Genomic DNA, 18,707 nt, shown 5'->3' with positions numbered 1-18,707 from the left:
TTCGGATAGGGGCGCTGCTTTTATGGCAAAACCGTGAATGTGGTTTCGGCAGTAGCCAACCAGTCCTAGAAATGACCGGAGAGCTGTTATGTTATGGGGAAGCGGCAATTTGACGATCGAGTCAATCGTCTTTTGCTCGATCACGAGTTTACCATATGTGAGTACTGTACCCAAGTAAATCACTTTTTCATGCAAAATCTGGGCCTTCTTGGGGTTCACTTGACATCCAATCTGTTGTAGGAGTCCGAAAAATGTGCTCTCCCTTTGTGTTCGCCTGTAGTAGCATATCATATACATATTGGACCAGACAATCGGGTCGGGAACATTTTGCTGATCCATTTGCCAGCTATCGGTGGAAAATGGAGGGGGAGATGTGGAAACGTTGTTAAAGGCATGTCGACGTGTATTGCCTGGAATATAAAGGCGAATATATATTGGCACGCTTTATCATATGGAATGGACCAAACGCCTTTGCTAAGTTCAAAATCGAAAACAACTTTGACTGTAGTCCCTTTTTTAGCATGGTCTCGGGACTCGTGGATACGGTGGGGGCTGCTACTGGGGTTACTTTGTTCAGTTCCCGATAATGAATGATCAGTCGCCATGATCCATCGGGTTTCCTGACGGGCTAAATTGGTGCGTTATTCGTGGAGGCGATTGATCTGAGTACGCCTTGATCAACCAGACTGTATTACCTTTGACATTTCTCCCTCTGCTTCTTGGGGAAAACCGTACCGCTTTTGGGGTCTGGGGTCGGGACCTGTAATATTCACTAAGCTATCTTGCCACAGTCGTGCTTGTGCTGTGCAAATGCTGCTTTGTGTTGCTGCAGGACTTCCCTAACCTGTTTGTCCTGACTAATGGCTCGAGGGTCGAACCAGAAGTCTCGTACTGCGCTGATTCAGTTTGCATACTCTCCAACTGTGAGCGTGGCGGTGGTTCGTGCTGCCTTTGCCATTCTCCATACACATTTATTTACCGGATCAAATGAGAGGTTGTGGAAGCTCAAAAAGTAAATTCCAGGATGTGTTCAGCTGTCTGGGGTAGATCGACCACAACTACGGGGTGTTTAGTCGTAAAGTTCCCTCTTTGTATCGCTGCAGGGTCTGTGAAGTGTCCCTGTTGTAAATGACCTGTAAAAACCCTGAGTGTGATGTTGTCTGTTGTGGGCCACGTGTCCCGTTGAAACATTGTGGAGGAATGGAGTGTGGTGCGGGACCCTCCTGTGTCCCAAAGAAATTCTATGGTGTTTCCCCGTACTTTGCCTGCTTCTCCTGGACAACCGGACTTGTTCCAAAGAGTGTCGCAGATCCAAGTTGGGGATCCCTAACACGGTCAGTCGGTGCCGATCATGTCTGCGTTCTCAGAACGGGCGCTAACGTTATGGATTGGCTTTGCCCTATTCTTATTACGGTGCCTGCCTGTTGGTTTCTCTGGTGCTTCTGGGGCGCATTGCACTCTCGTGCATAGTGTCCTAATTGTCCACAATTATAACACTCCTGGGATTTGGGTTGCTGTGGGCTGTTCCTGCCCTCATTTACCCATGCGGAGTCCTGGTGCATCCTAACTGGATGCATGTCTGCCTGCTTTTAATGTCTGCCTGGTTTTAAAAATGCGGTTTTCAGAGGTTATCATCGAATTTACAGTGCAGAAGGAGGCCATTCGGCCCATCGAGTCTGCACCGGCTGTTGGAAGGAGCACCCTACCCAAGGCCAACACCTCCACTCAACCCCCATAACCCAGTAACCCCACCCAACACTAAGAGCAATTTTGGACACTAAGGGCAATTTATCCTGCCCAATCCACCTCACCTGCACATCTTTGGACTGTGGGACAAAATCGGAGGAACCAGAGGAAAGCCACGCACACACGGGGAGGATGTGCAAACTCCGCACAGACAGTGACCCAAGCTGGAATCGAACCTGGGACCCTGGAGCTGTGAAGCAATTATGCTATCCACAATGCTACCGTGCTGCCCACGATTTCGCCTTGGATGGACTGTTCCTAAGCACGGGACAATCTTTTCAAAACCCATTTCTCGTTGTGCGGCTCGTCTGAGGGGGTCGTAATTTGTGCAAGCTCTCTGCCCTGCCTCTGTCGCATGAGAGAATTGGATTCGAGTCCACTTGGCCATATTATCCATGGTCAAATGGGCGCGGGCTACCTCTCCGAATACTGCTGTGAAATCTATCCACAAGCGTTCAGCATACGCTGTGGGGTGCTCTCTCTTCTTTTGCCTCCACTTGTTTAGGCCTTCTACTTGGTCTCCTTTGTTATAGCCGATCGCATCTCGGATCGCTGTGTGCATTTCTTGTAGGGTGCCTCCTCCTACATTCTGTGGGTCGGGAAGGGATGCCACGACTGAAGGGTCGAGGCTTAAAACTGTAAGCTTCACTTGCTCCTTTTCATCCAGGCCGTACCATGATCGCCTGCTCTTGCAAAGAACTGGTGGGGGTCCGATGTGGGTAGGAACGGTGTTATTTTATCAGACGTGTCTCTTAATTGAGTGACGGTTAACGGGTTAGTGTGGAAGAAATCTGTGTTCCCTTCTGCTGTGGCCCTGCGCTGTGTGGTGACAGGGTTCATCGGGGTGTGTTCTGCCTGTTCAGTTGGGCGTTGGGGTACTTTTCATTTCTGGGGTTTTTCCTATGTACATGTCCCATGTACATATCTATGGGGAGTGTCATTTAACTCCTGCCAATCGGGGCTATTTTCTTGCTCGAGCTGGGGTCCGAACCTGCTCTGCCACCCATTTTGAACAGAAACCAGAGACTGCAATTTGCTTCCGGCACTTTGCGTGGTCTACCGAGCTCTGCCTTTGTTCCGTTGTGAAAGTGTGGAGCGCTCGTAGAGCTGCTTTTAAGTTGTTGCACTGTTTCTGCAACTGCTCGACCTGTTGTTCGTTTTCCTGTCTTACCGACACCGCGCGTTGCGTGTCCTGGTAGGCTTTGTCATATTTGGACTGAAAGCTGCTCAAATGGGCGAGACAAAACTGGTGTGCCCGCTTGGCATCAGCCACCTCCTTGTCCCTCGCCGCTAACTGCTCTCACAGTTCCTTGTTCTCTCTCTCATATCCACTCACATCTCCTTTACTATTCTTGTCTCTCTCCTCAATCACTCTATGGAGCATCCTCACGACATCCTCTTGTACCTCGCAATTGTGCCAAGCAGGACACGATTGCCATCGGCTTGCGAGCTTTCCCTCAGCTCTTCTTATGGATCTCTGTCAGGTTCTCCCACCAAGTATGCCCTCTGCTTCCGGGACCTGTTTCGTCATTGGCGCAGAATTCACTCCAAAGGGCCCAAGCTTTTCCTTTGAGATACTTTCTGATCTCTTCTTCCCATACGGGACACTGTCCTACTCTACTGGTCGCGGCAACGTCGAATTCCTGGGGGTTCATAAGGCGTTCCATTGTCTTCATTGCCATTTTTCTCTATCTCTGTGGTGTCTACCGAATTTCGAACAGAGGTTGATAAAGTGGTGATATGAACACGCGTACGGCTTATGCTAATATCCGGCCTATCAAACTCCCAATAGTTTTACGCAACAAAATCTCTCAGGTTTACCTTAGATCCCTGTTAGTACTCATGCATTAACAGGCTTTCGAATCTTGGAGGTTTGATCAGTATTGTTCTTACACTTGTGGTTTTTCTGTTTCCAATTGGATTCCAATTCAAATTTGGGTTCTCTCGGAGTGACTAGGCCGCTTCCAGGTCGAGTCCCGTCAGAGGTCGCCAGTAAATGTTGCTCTCTTTGGTTGTTTCTGAATATGGCGGTCAATATGGTCGCCTTCCTTATTTCTAATTTCGTTTGCTTTAGAGTCGCCAGGTATCTTTCGATACCGCCACAAGGTTCAAACCCGAATACTGATCGAAGAGCCGGTACACCAGTTAGTTAGTTCAACGTCAATACTATTTATTTACACACACAGCAAGTTCTACTCGTGCACGAAATACTACAGACTAAACTATCACGACTGCTACTACTTAGCTTCGGGCGCCCACTCAGTAAGAAGAACAATGGCTGTTGTTCGGATCTGTGGCTGCTGGGGAGGGAGTGGGAGAGGGGAACAGCTAAGGTCGTCCGTCTGGTTTCGTGCGTTGATATTGGCCTTACTTGCTTCTGGTGTAGCTGGTGGAAGGGTCTCTCCGCTTTGAGAGCCGATTCCAAGAGAGCGATTCTCTCTTGGGGCCTTCTTCTTATATCTGAAGGGGCTTCGCGCGCTTTTGGCGGGCCTTGGACTTGGCCCAAGCAATTAGGCCGTTTCTTGATCATTCGCATTGGTCTTAACCAATGAATGGGTGGGTGCCCTCATGGCTGGGCGTGTACTAGGTGGCCATTGGCCTGGCTTTGCTTGCGCTTTCGGTTTGGGGTACTGGCGCCGTGAGGTCTGGGGCCAGATCGGTGACTTCATTATCTTCCTTTGTTCACGGAGAGGGGCCATCCATACGCTAATGTGCCTACAGTTTCAGTCTCGTCTTGGAGTTATTTCTCCAATATGCAGTCAGATTCTGTGCCTGCCTGCTATCTTAGCATTGCCCATATTTCCCTGCAATCTTTGCAATTGTCCATTTTGTATTCTGGAAGTGACCATCCCAGATGGCTGCACGTCCACTCCCGTGTTTACGCCATGCAAGATACCGTTCCCGTCCATTCCAGCATGGTTCCTAGTATCCCCAATATCACTCCCTCCACAGGTTCAGATGTATACCTTGTCTCCCGGTTGAATACCTCTGTCCTGCATCTGCCTGCTTCAATACTGCCTCTGAAGATCTGAATTCCGTTGCACTACAACGCCAATCTCGGGGAACGCCAGACTAAGGCAGGTTATCAACCTCCTGCCCAACAACAGCAGTTGTTCCGGTGCCGCTCTGGTCGTAACGTGTGGTGTGTTATGGTAGCTGAAGAAAAAAACATACCAACCTCGTATCTACAGCATGGACTGTTTCTGCAAGTCCATCATGAAAGTCTGCCCTGCTCGTTCAGTCACACTGTTTGAGGAAGTTTAGTCTACAGCGGTGTGGATGTGATTCCTTCCGTTTGTCTCGCTAGAAAATCTTTATCCATGACCTCCAGGATGTCAAGTCTATAAAATGAGAGGCCTACCTTCTCGGTGGCAGCCGTCGAAGTGGTGAATGGCATACGTTGGATGTCTAACGTTTTGGAATGGACATCCACTATCAATAAGAACATTGAGCCCTGAAAATGCCCGGCAAAATGCGCATGCAGGTGCACCCAAGGTCTGCCGGGTGATTGCCATGGACGAAGGGGTGTGACTGATTGCAACTTCTGGTCTGTTACATTGATGGCCCAGCCGCACGATGCCAGGCTCCAGGTCTGACCACCGTATGTAGCTCCTGGTTGTCATTTGCATTTGCACTGCTGCCTCACGCCGCTGAGTTCTTAGTTTCAATTCCGGCTCTGGGTCACTGTCCGTGTGGAGTTTCCACCTTTCTCCCCATTTTTGCGTGGGTTTCTCCCCCACTACCAAAGATGTGCAGGGTAGGTGGATTGGCCACACGAAATTGCCCCTTAATTGGAAAAAAGGAATTGGGTACTGTATATTTATTTTTGAAGGTTGGAGACCAGTTCATACAGGCCCCTGAAATTCAAAGCACTAATGCATAAAAATATCACTTTTACTGGATGTGAGAGTTGCTGGTTGGGACAGAATTTATTGCCCATTCCCAGTTGTCCTTCAGAAGGTGGTGGTGAGCTGCTTTCTAGAATCGTTGCAGGCCGTGAGTTTGGGGTACACCCAAATGCTTTTAGGGAGGAAGCTAAATGATTTTTCCTCGTTATCGAGAAGGAACGTTTTTATGGTTCCAAGTGGGAGTGGTGAGTGATTTGGAGGGGGAATTGCAGTTGGTGATTTTCCCAAGCAGGGGCTTGTTTAGTTCTTCAAAATGACAGTGGTCGTAGGTCTGGAAGGTGCTGCCGAAGGAACAATTGCCTGAGGAACTTTGTTGAGTTATTGCGGTGCATTTTGGGATGTCTGTGGCGGAGGGATTGCAGGCCTGTGGCAGGAGGAGCAATCAAGCGCACTGATTGTTCCTGGATGTTTTCGAACACCCTGAGTGTTCTTGGAGATCTGGGGAACAGCGCTTCACTGGAAAAAATGGATTAATCAATTTGCCTGCGTAAAGAATCTTGTTCCGAAATTTCAAAAAATGTATAGTAGATAATCATTAATGCTCTTTTCCTCCATTTAGGTAGTGAATAATTGGCAAAGTGTGACAGGTCAGTTATTGTACAGAGCCGAAATCGAACTCGGGTTTCCGCAGCGCGAGCCCTGAAAGCAAACACCTGGCAGCAGCTGCTTTTTAAAACGGATCAATGCAGCCTGTAGCAAAATACACCGACTCCTAATTACAAATGAGCTGCTGCTTTTATTTATGAACCGCACATGTTTTAGAAATTTAATAAACGCCAGGCAGCGCCCACGGTGAGACAGGCTCGAACTTACTCGAAAGTTGATGCTGTGAAGTAACCAGTGAGCTAAAGCTGACGCAGACGTCAATCACGGACACATTGTTTATAAAGGATTACCGTGATCAAACTCGCCGTGGTGGGTAACATTGACGGGAAACTCCAGGTGTCGCTGCACATCACCTCATAGGCAGACTTGACCAAAAATGTAAAAGTGCGTGAAGTAACAACGGAGGACATTCATTGCGCTTAACCTCAGCGGCTCTTTAGATTAGCAGATCATTCAATCGCACTCGACCGAACTTTCCCCAGAGGCATGCATTTCATTGCTGTTGTTTCTCGCATTGAAATTCGAAATCATTGTTGTAACTGCCTCCGCAAATCTCACAGGCAGTGCAGACCAGATAATTGAACTGTGTCGCAGAACATTGTAATAATTGTTCGAAAGATGTAATTTAAAAATCTTACCTCGCAGTTATATTGACCTGCGAGCTGCGAGTGCTGTGGCAACTGGAACTGATAGAAAATTACAACACGGCCACTCACTCCTGCCCCAACATTCAGTTTGATCACAGCTGAGCTTCTGCCTCAATGTCAATTCCTGCCTGTTCCTCAGATACTTTCATTCCCTCAAAGTTCACTGTCGTTAAGATAAATCGAGGCAGACACCCACAGCAAAGTTTCAAACCGATTTGGACTTTAGGTGGTGTGCTCGAATCTTCAGCAACACAGATCTGGAAGGTGGGACAGGTCATAGAGTTATCGAAGTTTACAGCATGGAAATAGGCCCTTCGGCCTAACTTGTCCATGCCGCCCAGTTTATACTATACAACCCCGGTCCAGTTGTCCACATTTGGTCATATTCCTCTATACCCATCTTCTCCACATAACTATCTAGATGCTTTTTAAAGGCAGAATTGTATACGCCTCTACTACTGACTCTGCCAGCTCGTTCCAGACACTCAACACCCTCTGTGTGAAACAATTGTTCTTCTGGACCCTTTTCTATCTCTCCCCTCTCACCTTAAAACTATTCCCTCTAGTTTTGGATTCCACTACCTTTGGGAAAATCTACTTCATCAATGCCCCTCATTATTTTATAGCCGACGTCAGGATCACCCCTCGCCTCCAAGAAAAATGTTCCAGTCTATCCGGCCGCTCCGTTTAACTCAAACTATCAAGTCCGGTCGGAGCCTAGCAAATCTTTTCTGCCTCTTTCTCGGTTAATAATATCCTTTCTATATTAAGGTGACCAGAACTGTACACAGTATTCCAACAGTGTCCTTCCCAATTTCTTGTACAACTTCAGCAAGACGTCCCAACTCCTGTATTCAATTATCTGGCCATGTATCTGTATAATAGTAATAATGGCCACAGACACAGTAATTTTGGAACAAAGAGTCTCCTTCAGTGCTGTGAATTTCCAATTATTCATCATGTTTGCTGTGGTTGCAAAGAGCAACAAAGTCGCAGAATGTGTCTGACTGGAAAAAGATGAACAAGAATATCTTGCTCAAGAGACCCCCAGCAAATCATAACTTCACCCGATACCAATAGAAACAAAACAGAAACAGAATAAAGGAGTGGTAAAGAGAGAAAGGAGGAGAGAGCGTTTAATGCTGGAGTACATTGCACACCACTCCCTTCCACCTTACTGCAGCAAGCACATTGTATCTGTCTTCCAGGATTCATGCTGTTAGAAATACCTTCGATCTAGTTTCCTCTGAAGCACATTGAACATAGAACATTACAGCGCAGTACAGGCCCTTCAGACCTCGATGTTGCGCCGACCTGTGAAACCACTCTAAAGCCCATTTACACTATTCCCTTATCGTCCATATGTCTATCCCATGACCATTTGAATACCCTAAGTGTTGGCGAGTCCACTACTGTTGCAGGCAGGGCATTCCACACCCTTACTACTCTCTGAGTAAAGAACCTACCTCTGACGTCTGTCTTATATCTATCTCCCCTAAATTTAAAGCTATGTCCCCTCGTGCTAGACATCACTATCCGAGGAAAAAGGCTCTCACTGTCCACCCGATCCAATCCTCTGATCATCTTGTATGCCTCAATTAAGTCACCCCATAACCTTCTTCTCTCTAACGAAAACAGCCTCAAATCCCTCAGCCTTTCCTCATAAGATCTTCCCTCCATACCAGACAACATTCTGGTAAATCTTCTCTGCACCCTTTCCAATGCTTCCACATCCTTCCTATAATGCGGTGACTAGAATTGCACGCAATACTCTAAATGCGGCCGCACCAGAGGTTTGTACAGCTGCAACATGACCTCATGGCTCCGAAACTGAATCTCTCTACCAATAAAAGCTAACACACCGAAAGCCTTCTTAACAACCCTTTCAACATGAGTGGCAACTTTCAGGTATCTATGTACATGGACACCGAGATCTTACTGCTCATCCACACTGCCAAGAATCTTACCATTAGCCCAGTACCCTGTCTTCCTGTTATTCCTTCCAAAATGAATCACCTCACACTTCTCTGCATTAAACTCCATTTGCCACCTCTCAGCCCAGCGCTGCAGCTTATCTATGTCCCTCTGTAACTTGTAACATCCTTCCGCACTGTCCACAACTCCACCAACTTTAGTGTCATCTGCACATTTACTCACCCATCCTTCTACGCCCTCCTCCAGGTCATTTATAAACATGACAAACAGCAGTGGCCCCAAAACAGATCCTTGTGGTACACCACTAGTAACTGGACTCCAGTCTGAACACTTCCCATCAACCACCACCCTTTGTCTTCTTCCAGCTAGCCAATTTCTGATCCAAACTGCTAAATCTCCTTGAATCCCATGCTTCCGTATTTTCTGCAGTAGTCTACCGTGGGGAACCTTATCAAACGCTTTACTGAAATTCATATGCACCACATCAACTGCTTTACCCTCATCCACCTGTTTGGTCACCTTCTCAAAGAACTCAATAAGCTTTGTGAGGCATGACCTACCCTTCACGAAACCGTGTTGACTATGTCTAATCAAATTATTCCTTTCCAGATGATTATACAACCTATCTCTTATAAACCTTTCCAAGATTTTGCCCACAACAGAATAAGGCTCACTGGTCTATAGTTACCGGGGTTGTCTCTACTCCCCTTCTTGAACAAGGGGACATCATTTGCTATCCTCCAGTCTTCTGGCACTATTCCTGTTGACAAAGATGACTTAAAGATCAAAGCCAAAGGCTCAGCAATCTCCTCTCTAGCTTTCCAAAGAATTCTAGGATATATCCCATCCGGCCCAGGGGACTTATTAATTTTCACCCTTTCCAGAATTGTTAACACCTCCTCCTTATGAACCTCAAGCCCTTCTAGCCTAGTAGCCTGAATCTCAGTATTCCCCTCGACAACATTGTCTTTTTTCCTGTGTGAATACTGACGAAAAATATTCATTTAGCACCTCGCCTATCTCCTCGGACAACAAGCATAACTTCCCACTACTGTCCTTGACTGGCCCTACTCTTACCCTAGTCATTCTTTTATTCCTGACATCTCTATAGAAAGCTTTAGGGTTAGTTATCCTTGATCCTACCTGCCAAAGACTTCTCATGTCCCCTCCTGGCTCTTCTTGGCTCTCTCTATAGGTCCTTCCTAGCTAACTTGTAACTTTCGAGCGCCCTTACTGAACCTTCATGTCTCATCTTTACATAAGCCTCCTTCTTCCTCTTGACAAGTGTTTTGACTGCCTTAGTAAACCACGGTTCCCTTGCTCGACCACTTCCTCCCTGCCTGACAGGCACATACTTATCAAGGACACGCAGTAGCTGTTCCTTGAACAAGCTCCACATTTCCATTGTGCCAATCCCCTGCAGTATTCCTCTCCATCCGATGCATCCTAAGTCTTGCCTTATCGCATCGAAATTGCCTTTCCCCCAGATATAAATCTTGCCCTGCGGCATATACCTATCCCTTTCCATCACTAAAGTAAACGTAATCGAATTGTGGTCACTATCACCAAAGTGCTCACCTACCTCCTAATCTAACACCTCTCCTGGTTCATTACCCAGGACCATATCCAATACGGCCTCGCCTCTCGTTGGCCTATCTACATACTGTGTCAGGAAGCAGAAGTTACATGATTCATTCCACCGTTAGAATGAAAAAGTAGGGTCAGCACGGTGGCACATTGGTTAGCACTGCTGACTCAGGGCGCCGAATTTTCAGGTTCGATCCCGTCTCTGCGTTACTCTCCGTGTGGAGCTTGCACTTTCTCCCCGTTTTTGCGTGGGTTTCTTCCCCACAACCCAAAGATGTGCAGGGTAGATGAATTGGCCACGCTAAATTGCTCCGAAATTGGAAATCATGAATTGGATACTCGATGTTTTTTTTTAATGAATGGAGAACTGTTCATCCCAGGCCCCAGAAATTCAAAGAACCAATGTATTAAAAATATCACATTTACTGGATGTGAGAGTTGCTGGTTGGGACAGAATGTATTGCCAATCCCTAGTTGCCCTTCAGAAGGTTGTGGTGAGCTGATTTCTTGAATCGTTGCTGGCCCTGACGTTTGGGTAAACCCAAAGTGATTTTTGGGAGAAAGCCAAATGATTTTTCCCCGTAAACCTGCAGGAACGTTTATGTGGTTCCAAGAGGGAGTGGTCAGTGATTTGGAGGGGAAATTCCAGTTGGTCATTGGCCCAAGTAGGGGCTTGTCTAGTTCTTCAAAATGATAGTGGTCGGAGGTGTGGAGGGACTGCCTGAGGAACAATTGCCCGGGGAACTTTGTGTGTTATAGCGGTTATTTCGGGATGGTTGTGGCGGAGGGATTGAATGCTTGTGGCAGGAGGAGCAATCAAACGCACTGCTTGTTCCTGGACGCTTTCGAACTCCCTAAGTGTTCTTGGAGATCTGGGGAGCAGCGTTTCACGTCGAAGAAAATGGATTAATCAATTTGCCTCCGTAACCAATCTTGTTCCGAAATTTCAAGGAACCTATCATAGATAATCGTTCATGCTCTTTTCTTCCATTTAGGTTGTGAGTAATTGACAAAGGTTGATAGGTCAGTTATTGTACAGAGCTGGAATCGAACTCGGGTTTCCGCAGTGTGAGATCAGAAAGTGAACAGGTGGCACAAGGCTCTTTTTAAACAGAATAATGCAATCTCTGGGAAAAAAACACACCTTTTTCTCATTATAAATGTGCTGCTGCTTTTGGTTGTGCAACACACATGTTTTGGAAATGTGAAAAACGCCATCAGCGACCACGGTCCGAAAGTGCAATCAAGTTGAATCTGTGATGTAACCAGTGAGCTAAAGCTGACGTCCGTTTCACGCATGGGCACATTTTATATAAATGATTACCGTGATCATACTCGCCGTGGTGGGTAACATTGACGGGAAACTCGAGGTGTTAGTGCACATCACCTCACAGCCAGACGTGACCAAAACATAAAAGTGCGTGAAGTACCGACGGGCGACATTCATTCCGTTTAACATCAGCGGCTCTTTAAATTAGCGGTTCATTCAATCCCACTCGATCGACCTTTCCCCAGAGGCATGCATTTCATTGCTGTCGTTTATCGCATTGAAATTTGAAAGCCTCTGTTGTGTCTGCGTTCACCAAACTCACAGGCAGTGCAGACCATATAATTGAACTGTATCCCAGAACATTGAAATAATTATTCGAAAGATGCAACTTAAATATCTTATCTCGCAGTTATATTCATCTGCGAGCTGCGAGTGCTGTGCCAACTGGATTGATAGGAAATTACAACATAAGGAAACTACAAGGCCGGTCACTCCTGGCCCAACATTCAGTTTGATCACAGCTGAGCTTCTGCCTCAATGTCAATTCCTGCCTTTTTCAGATACTTTCATTCCCTCAAAGTTCACTGTCGGAAAGATAAATCGAGGCAGACACCCAGAGCTAAATTTCAAACCGATTTGGACATTAGGTGGTGTGCTCGAATCTGCAGCGACACAGCTGTGGAGGGTGGGACAGGTCAGAGAGTCATCGAAGTTTACAGCATGGAAATTGGCCCTTTGGCCTAACTTGTCCATGCAGCCCAGTTTTTACTACCCAAAGCCTGCCGATTGCCCACATTTGGTCATATTCCTCTATACCCATCTTCTCCATATACCTATGTAAATACTTTTTAAAGGCAGAATTGTAGACGCCTCCATTACTGCCTCTGCCAGCTCGTTCCAGACACTCAACGCCCTCTGTGTGAAAAAATGGTTCCTCTGGACCCTTTTGAGTCCCCACCCTCTCACCTTAAACCTATGCCCATCGTTTCAGATTCCACTACCTTTGGTAAAATCTACTTAATCTATGTCCTTCATTATTTTATAGCCGATGTCAAGATCATCCCTAGCCTCCAAGAAAGATATTCCAGTCTATCCAGCCGATCCTTATAACTCAAATCATGAAGTCCGGTAGCAGCCTCGCAAATCTTTTCTGCCCTCATTCTAGGTTAAAAATATCCTTTCTATCATAGGGTAACCAGAACTGTACACAGTATTGGACGTGTGTTCTTCCCAAAGTCCTGAAGAACTTCAGCAAGACGTCCCAACTCCTGTATTCAATAATCTGACAATGTATCTGTAGAATAGTAATAACGGCCACAGGCACAGTAATTGTGGAACAAGGAGCCTCCTTCAGTGCTGTGAATTTTCAGTTATTCATCATGTTTGCTGTGGTTGCAAAAAGCAACAAAGTCGCAGATTGTGTCTGACTGGAAAAAACGTAGAAGAATATCTTGCACACGAGACCCACAGCTAATGAAATCTTAACCCGACACCAATAGAAACAAAACAGAAAGAGAATAAAGGAGAATGGTAAAGAGAGAAAGGGGGAGGGAGCGTTTAATCCTGGAGTATATTGCACTCCACTCCCTTTCACCTGACTGCAGCAAGCACATTGTTTCTATCTTCAAAGATTCATGCTGTTAGAAATACATTAGATTCACTTTCCTCTGAAGTAGAAATTACAAGATTCATTCCACCGTTAGAACGACAATTAGGGACAGCAGGATGGCCCAGTGGTTAGTACTAAATGCCTCACGCTGAAGAGTTCGTAGGTTCGATTCCGGTTCTGGGTCACTGTCCGTGTGGAGTTTGCACATACTCCTCGATTTTGCGTGGGTTTCTCCCCCACAACCAACGATGTGCAGGGTCGGTGGATTGGCCACACGAAATTGCACCTTAATTGGAAAAAAGGAATTGGGTACTGTATATTTATTTTTGAAGATTGGAGAACAGTTCATTCCCAGGCCCCAGAAATTCAAAGCATCAACGCATTAAAAAGATGAATTTACTGGATGGGAGGGTTGCTGGTTGGGACAGAATTTATTGCCCATCCCTAGTTGCCCTTCAGAAGGTGGTGGCTGCTTTCTTGAAACGTTGCAGGCCGGGAGGTTTGGGTACACCCACGTGCTTTAAGAGAGGAAGCTAAATGATTTGTTTCCAGTTACCGTGAAGGAACGTTTATATAATTCCAAGTGGGAGTGGTGAGTGATTTGGAGGGGGAATTGCAGTTGGTGATTTTCCCAAGTCGTGGCTTGTCTAGTTCTTCTAAATGACAGTGGTCGTAGGTCTGGAAGGTGCTGCCGAAGGAACAATTGTCTGAGGAACATTGTTGAGTTATTGCGGTGCATTTTGGGATGTATGTGGCGGAGGGATAGAATGCTTGTGGCAGGAGGAGCAATCACGCGCTCTGCTTGGTCCTGGATGTTTTCGAACACCCTGAGTGTTCTTGGAGATTTGGGGAACAGCGCTTCACGTGAAAAAAATGGATTAATCAATTTGCCTGCGTAAACAATCTTGTTCCGAAATTTCAAAAAATGTATAATAGATAATCGTTTATGCTCTTCCTCCATTTCGGTAGTGAGTAATTGGCAAAGTGTGACAGGTCAGTTATTGTACAGAGCTGGAATCGAACTCGGGTTTCCGCAGCGCGAGGCCAGAAAGTAAACACGTGGCATAAGCTGCTTTTGAAAACTGATCAATGCAGCCTGGAACAAAATACACCGACTTCTAATTATAAATGTGCTGCTGCTTTTATTTATGAACCACACATGTTTTGGAAATATAAAAAACGCCAGGCAGCGCCCACGGTGAGACAGGCTCGAACTTACTCGAAAGTTGATGCTGTGAAGTAACCAGTGAGCTAAAGCTGACGCTGCCGTCAAATATGGACACATTGTATATAAAGGATTACCGTGATCAAACTCGCCGTGGTGGGTAACATTGAGGGGAAACTCCAGGTGTTGCTGCACATCACCTCACAGCCAGACGTGACCAAAAATGTAAAGGTGCGTGAAGTAACAACGGAGGATATTCATTCCGTTTAACCTCAGTGGCTCTTTAGATTAGCGGATCATTCAATCCCATTCGACCGACCTTTCCCCACAGGCATGCATTTGATTGCTGTTGTTTCTCGCATTGAAATTTGAAAGTCACTGTTGCATCTGCCTCCACCAATCTCACAGGCAGTGCAGACCAGATAATTGAAATCTATCCCGGAACATTGTAATAATTGTTCGAAAGATGTAACTTAAAAATCTTACTTCGCAGTTATATTGACCTGCGATCTGCGAGTGCTGTGGCAACTGGAACATTTAGAAAATTACAGCAGGGCCACTCACTCCTGCCCCAACATTCAGTTTGATCACAGCTGAGCTTCTGCCTCAATGTCAATTCCTGCCTGTTCCTCAGACACTTTCATTCCCTCAGAGCTGTCGTTAAGATAAATCGAGGCAGACACCCACAGCAAAATTCCAAACCGATTTGGACATTAGATGGTGTGCCCGAATCTGCAGGGACACGGTTCTGGAAGGTGGGACACGTCATAAAGTCATCGAAGTTTACAGCATGGAAATAGGCCCCTCGGCCTAACTTGTCCGTGCCGCCCAGTTTTTGATACACAAAGCCTGTCCAGTTGTCCACATTTGGTCATATTCCTCTATTCCCATCTTCTCCATATAAATATCTAAACGCTTGTTAAATGCAGAATTGTACACGCCTCTACTGCTGCCTCTGCCAGATCGTTCCAGACACTCACCACCCTCTGTTGGAACAATTGTTCATCTGGACGCTTTTCTATCTCTCTCCTCTCACCTTAAACCTATGCCCTCTAGTTTTGGATTCCACTGCCGTTGGGAAAATCTACTTCATCAATGCCCCTCAAATGTTCCAGTCTATCCAGCCGCTGCGTTTAACTCAAACAATCAAGTCCGGGAGGAGTCTAGCAAATCTTTCCTGCCTTCTTTCCAGCTTAATAATATCCTTTCTATATTAGGGTGGCCAGAACTGTACACAGTATTCCAACTTTGTCCTTCCCAGTTTCTTGTACAACTTCAGCATGACGTCCCAACTCCTGTCTTCAATAATCTGACCATGTATCTGTAGAATAGTAATAATGGGCAGGCACAGTAATTGTGGAACAAAGAGCCTTCAGTGTTGTGAATTTCCAATTATTCATCAAGTTTGCTGTGGTTGCAAAAAGCAACAAAGTCGCAGTTTGTGTCTGACTGGAAAAATATAGAAGAATATCTTGCTTTAGAGACCCACAGCTAATCAAATCTTCACCCGATACCAATAGAAACAAATTAGAAACAGAATAAAGGAGAATGGTAAAGAGAGAAAGGGGGAGAGAGCGTTTAATGCAAGAGTATGTTGCACACCACTCCCTTCCGCCCTACTGCAGCAAGCACATTGTTTCTGTCTTCAAGGATTCATGGTGTGAGAAATACGTTAGATTCACTTTCCTCTGAAGCAGAAGTTACATGATTCATTCCACCGTTAGAATGACAAATAGGGACAGCAGGATGGCCCAGTGGTTAGTACTGCTGCCTCACTCCGCTGAGTTCTCAGGTTCGATTCCATCTCTGGGTCACTGTCCGTGTGGAATTTGCACATTCTCCCCGGATTTGCGTGGGTTCCCCCCCCCCCCCCCCCAACCAAAGATGTGCAGGGTAGGTGGATTGGCCACACGAAATTGCCCCTTAATTGGAAAAAAGGAATTGGGTACTCTATATTTATTTTTCCAGAATGAAGAACAGTTCATTCCCAGGTCCCAGACATTCAAAGCACCAATGCTTTAAAAATATCATTTTTACTGGATGGGAGAGTTGCTGGTTGGGACAGAATTTATTGCCCATCCATGGTTGCCCTTCAGAAGGTGGTGGTGAGCTGCTTTCTTGAATCGTTGTGGGCCCTGAGGTTTGGGAACACCCACGTGCTTTAAGAGAGGAAGCTAAAAAAAAAATCCCCGTTCCCGTGAAGGAACGTAAATATGGTTCCTAGTGGGAGTGGTGAGTGATTTGGAGGGGGAATTGCAGTTGGTGATTTTCCCAAGTAGCGGATTGACGAGTTCTTCAAAATGACAGTGGTCGTAGGTCTGGAAGGTGCTGTCGAAGGAACAATTGCCTGAGGAACTTTGTTGAGTTATTGCGGTGCATTTTGGGATGTCTGTGGCGGAGGGATTGAATGCCTGTGGCAGGAGGAGCAATCAAGCGCACTGCTTGGTCCTGGATGCTTTCTAACTACCTGAATGTTCTTGGAGATCTGGGGAACAGCGTTTCACGTGGTAAAAAATGGATTAATCAATTTGCCTGCGTAAACAACCTTGTTCCGAAATTTCAAAAAATGTATAATAGATAATCGTTAATGCTCTTTTCCTCCATTTAGGTAGTGAGTAATTGACAAAGTGTGACAGGTCACTTATTGTACAGAGATGGAATCGAACTCGGGTTTCCGCAGCGCGAGCCCAGAAAGCAAACACGTGGCAAAAGCTGCTTTTTAAAACAGATCAATGCAGCCTGGAACAAAATACACCGACTCCTAATTATAAATGTGCTGCTGCTTTTATTTATGCACCACACATGTTCCGGAAAAATCTCAGGGTTGGAGATGACGACGCTCGGTGTCGGAGGCTGGGGAAGAGGTGCGCGGGGTGGGGGGTGCTCCTCGCTCCCAGGTTCTCCTGGTATTGGGAACAACATCCGAAAGAAGCGTTTGAACAGGTTAAAGGAGCTCAACATTGTTGTTCCACATTGACCCATCAAAACAGATAATCCTCTCCTGTGACATGTCCTCTTGTGGAATAGGGGCGGTCCTGGTCCATACGGTGAAAGATTGTGCGGAAAAGCCTGTTACCGATTCCTCGAGGACATTAACTGCTGAACAAGCATATTGCCAGAGACTGGCCGTGCGAGTTCGAAAATCCAACAATAGGCCTCTGACTATATTTCAGAGTTGTTACTGGTCACCAAGCCCTGGTGGAATTGTTTTGGGAGGATAAGGTTACTCTCCCTGATATCCCAACCCCCCCCCCCCCACTCCCGCCGTATCTTCAGTCAAATTCCTACGCTTGGGTCTACAGTTAGAAATCTGAAGGAATACGTTTCAACATTGGCAGGGCACCCACGTTTTGAATGTGGACACTTTGAAAGTTCTTTCTCTACCTCAGAGTCCAACCCCCCCCCCCCCCCATCACCGGTGCCGCAGGAGGACGTTCCTGCTTTGCACTTCTTTTCTACTTTTCCAGGATCAGTGAGGCTGATAACACTCTGAACACAAAATAAACCGTTTATAACTCGAATGAAGCACATGGTCCGGCATGGTGGGCAGCGTGGTAGCACAGTGGTTAGCACAGTTGCTTCACAGTTCCAGGGCCCCAAGATTCGTTTCCCGCCTTAGGTCACTGTCTGTGCGGAGACTGCAGTTTCTCCTCGTGTCTGCGTGGGTTTCCTCCAGGAGCTCCGGTTTCCTCCCACAGTCCAAAGATGTGCAGGTTAGGTGGATTGGTCATGATCAATTGCCTTGCATGTCCAAAAACGTTAGGTGGGGTTACTGGGTTACGGGGATAGGGTGGAGGCGTGGGCTTCAATAGGATGTTCTTTCCAAGAGCCGGTGCAGACTCGATGGGCGGAATGGCCTCCTTCTGCACTGTAAATTCTATGCTTCTATGAGTCTACGGTTGGCCGTGTGATAATAGGGCTGAATTACTGCGACTCTTTCAGATAAGAAAGGATGAGTTGTTATGAACACGGCGTGTTATGGGGATCTCGGGTGGCCGTTCTCACTCCCACTTGGACGCTATTGTTACAGGAGCACCCTGCACCCATCCTGGGATGAAAAAAATGATGATGCGCACACGCAGTTACTGGTACTGTCCTGGGATGGACATTGACCTGGAGACCCTGCTCAAACAGTGTGTCCAGTGGAGCAATGCTCTCCATCTGCGGCCTTATGCGTTTCGGGGAGTGACCAGATCACCCCGAGGTGAGACAGTACATCGACATTGGTGGCCCT

Source organism: Scyliorhinus torazame, chromosome 23 (assembly GCF_047496885.1).
Source record: "Scyliorhinus torazame isolate Kashiwa2021f chromosome 23, sScyTor2.1, whole genome shotgun sequence".
Lineage (NCBI taxonomy): Eukaryota > Metazoa > Chordata > Chondrichthyes > Carcharhiniformes > Scyliorhinidae > Scyliorhinus > Scyliorhinus torazame.
The sequence above is the reverse complement of the archived record's forward strand: the minus strand, read 5'-3'. Positions refer to the sequence as shown.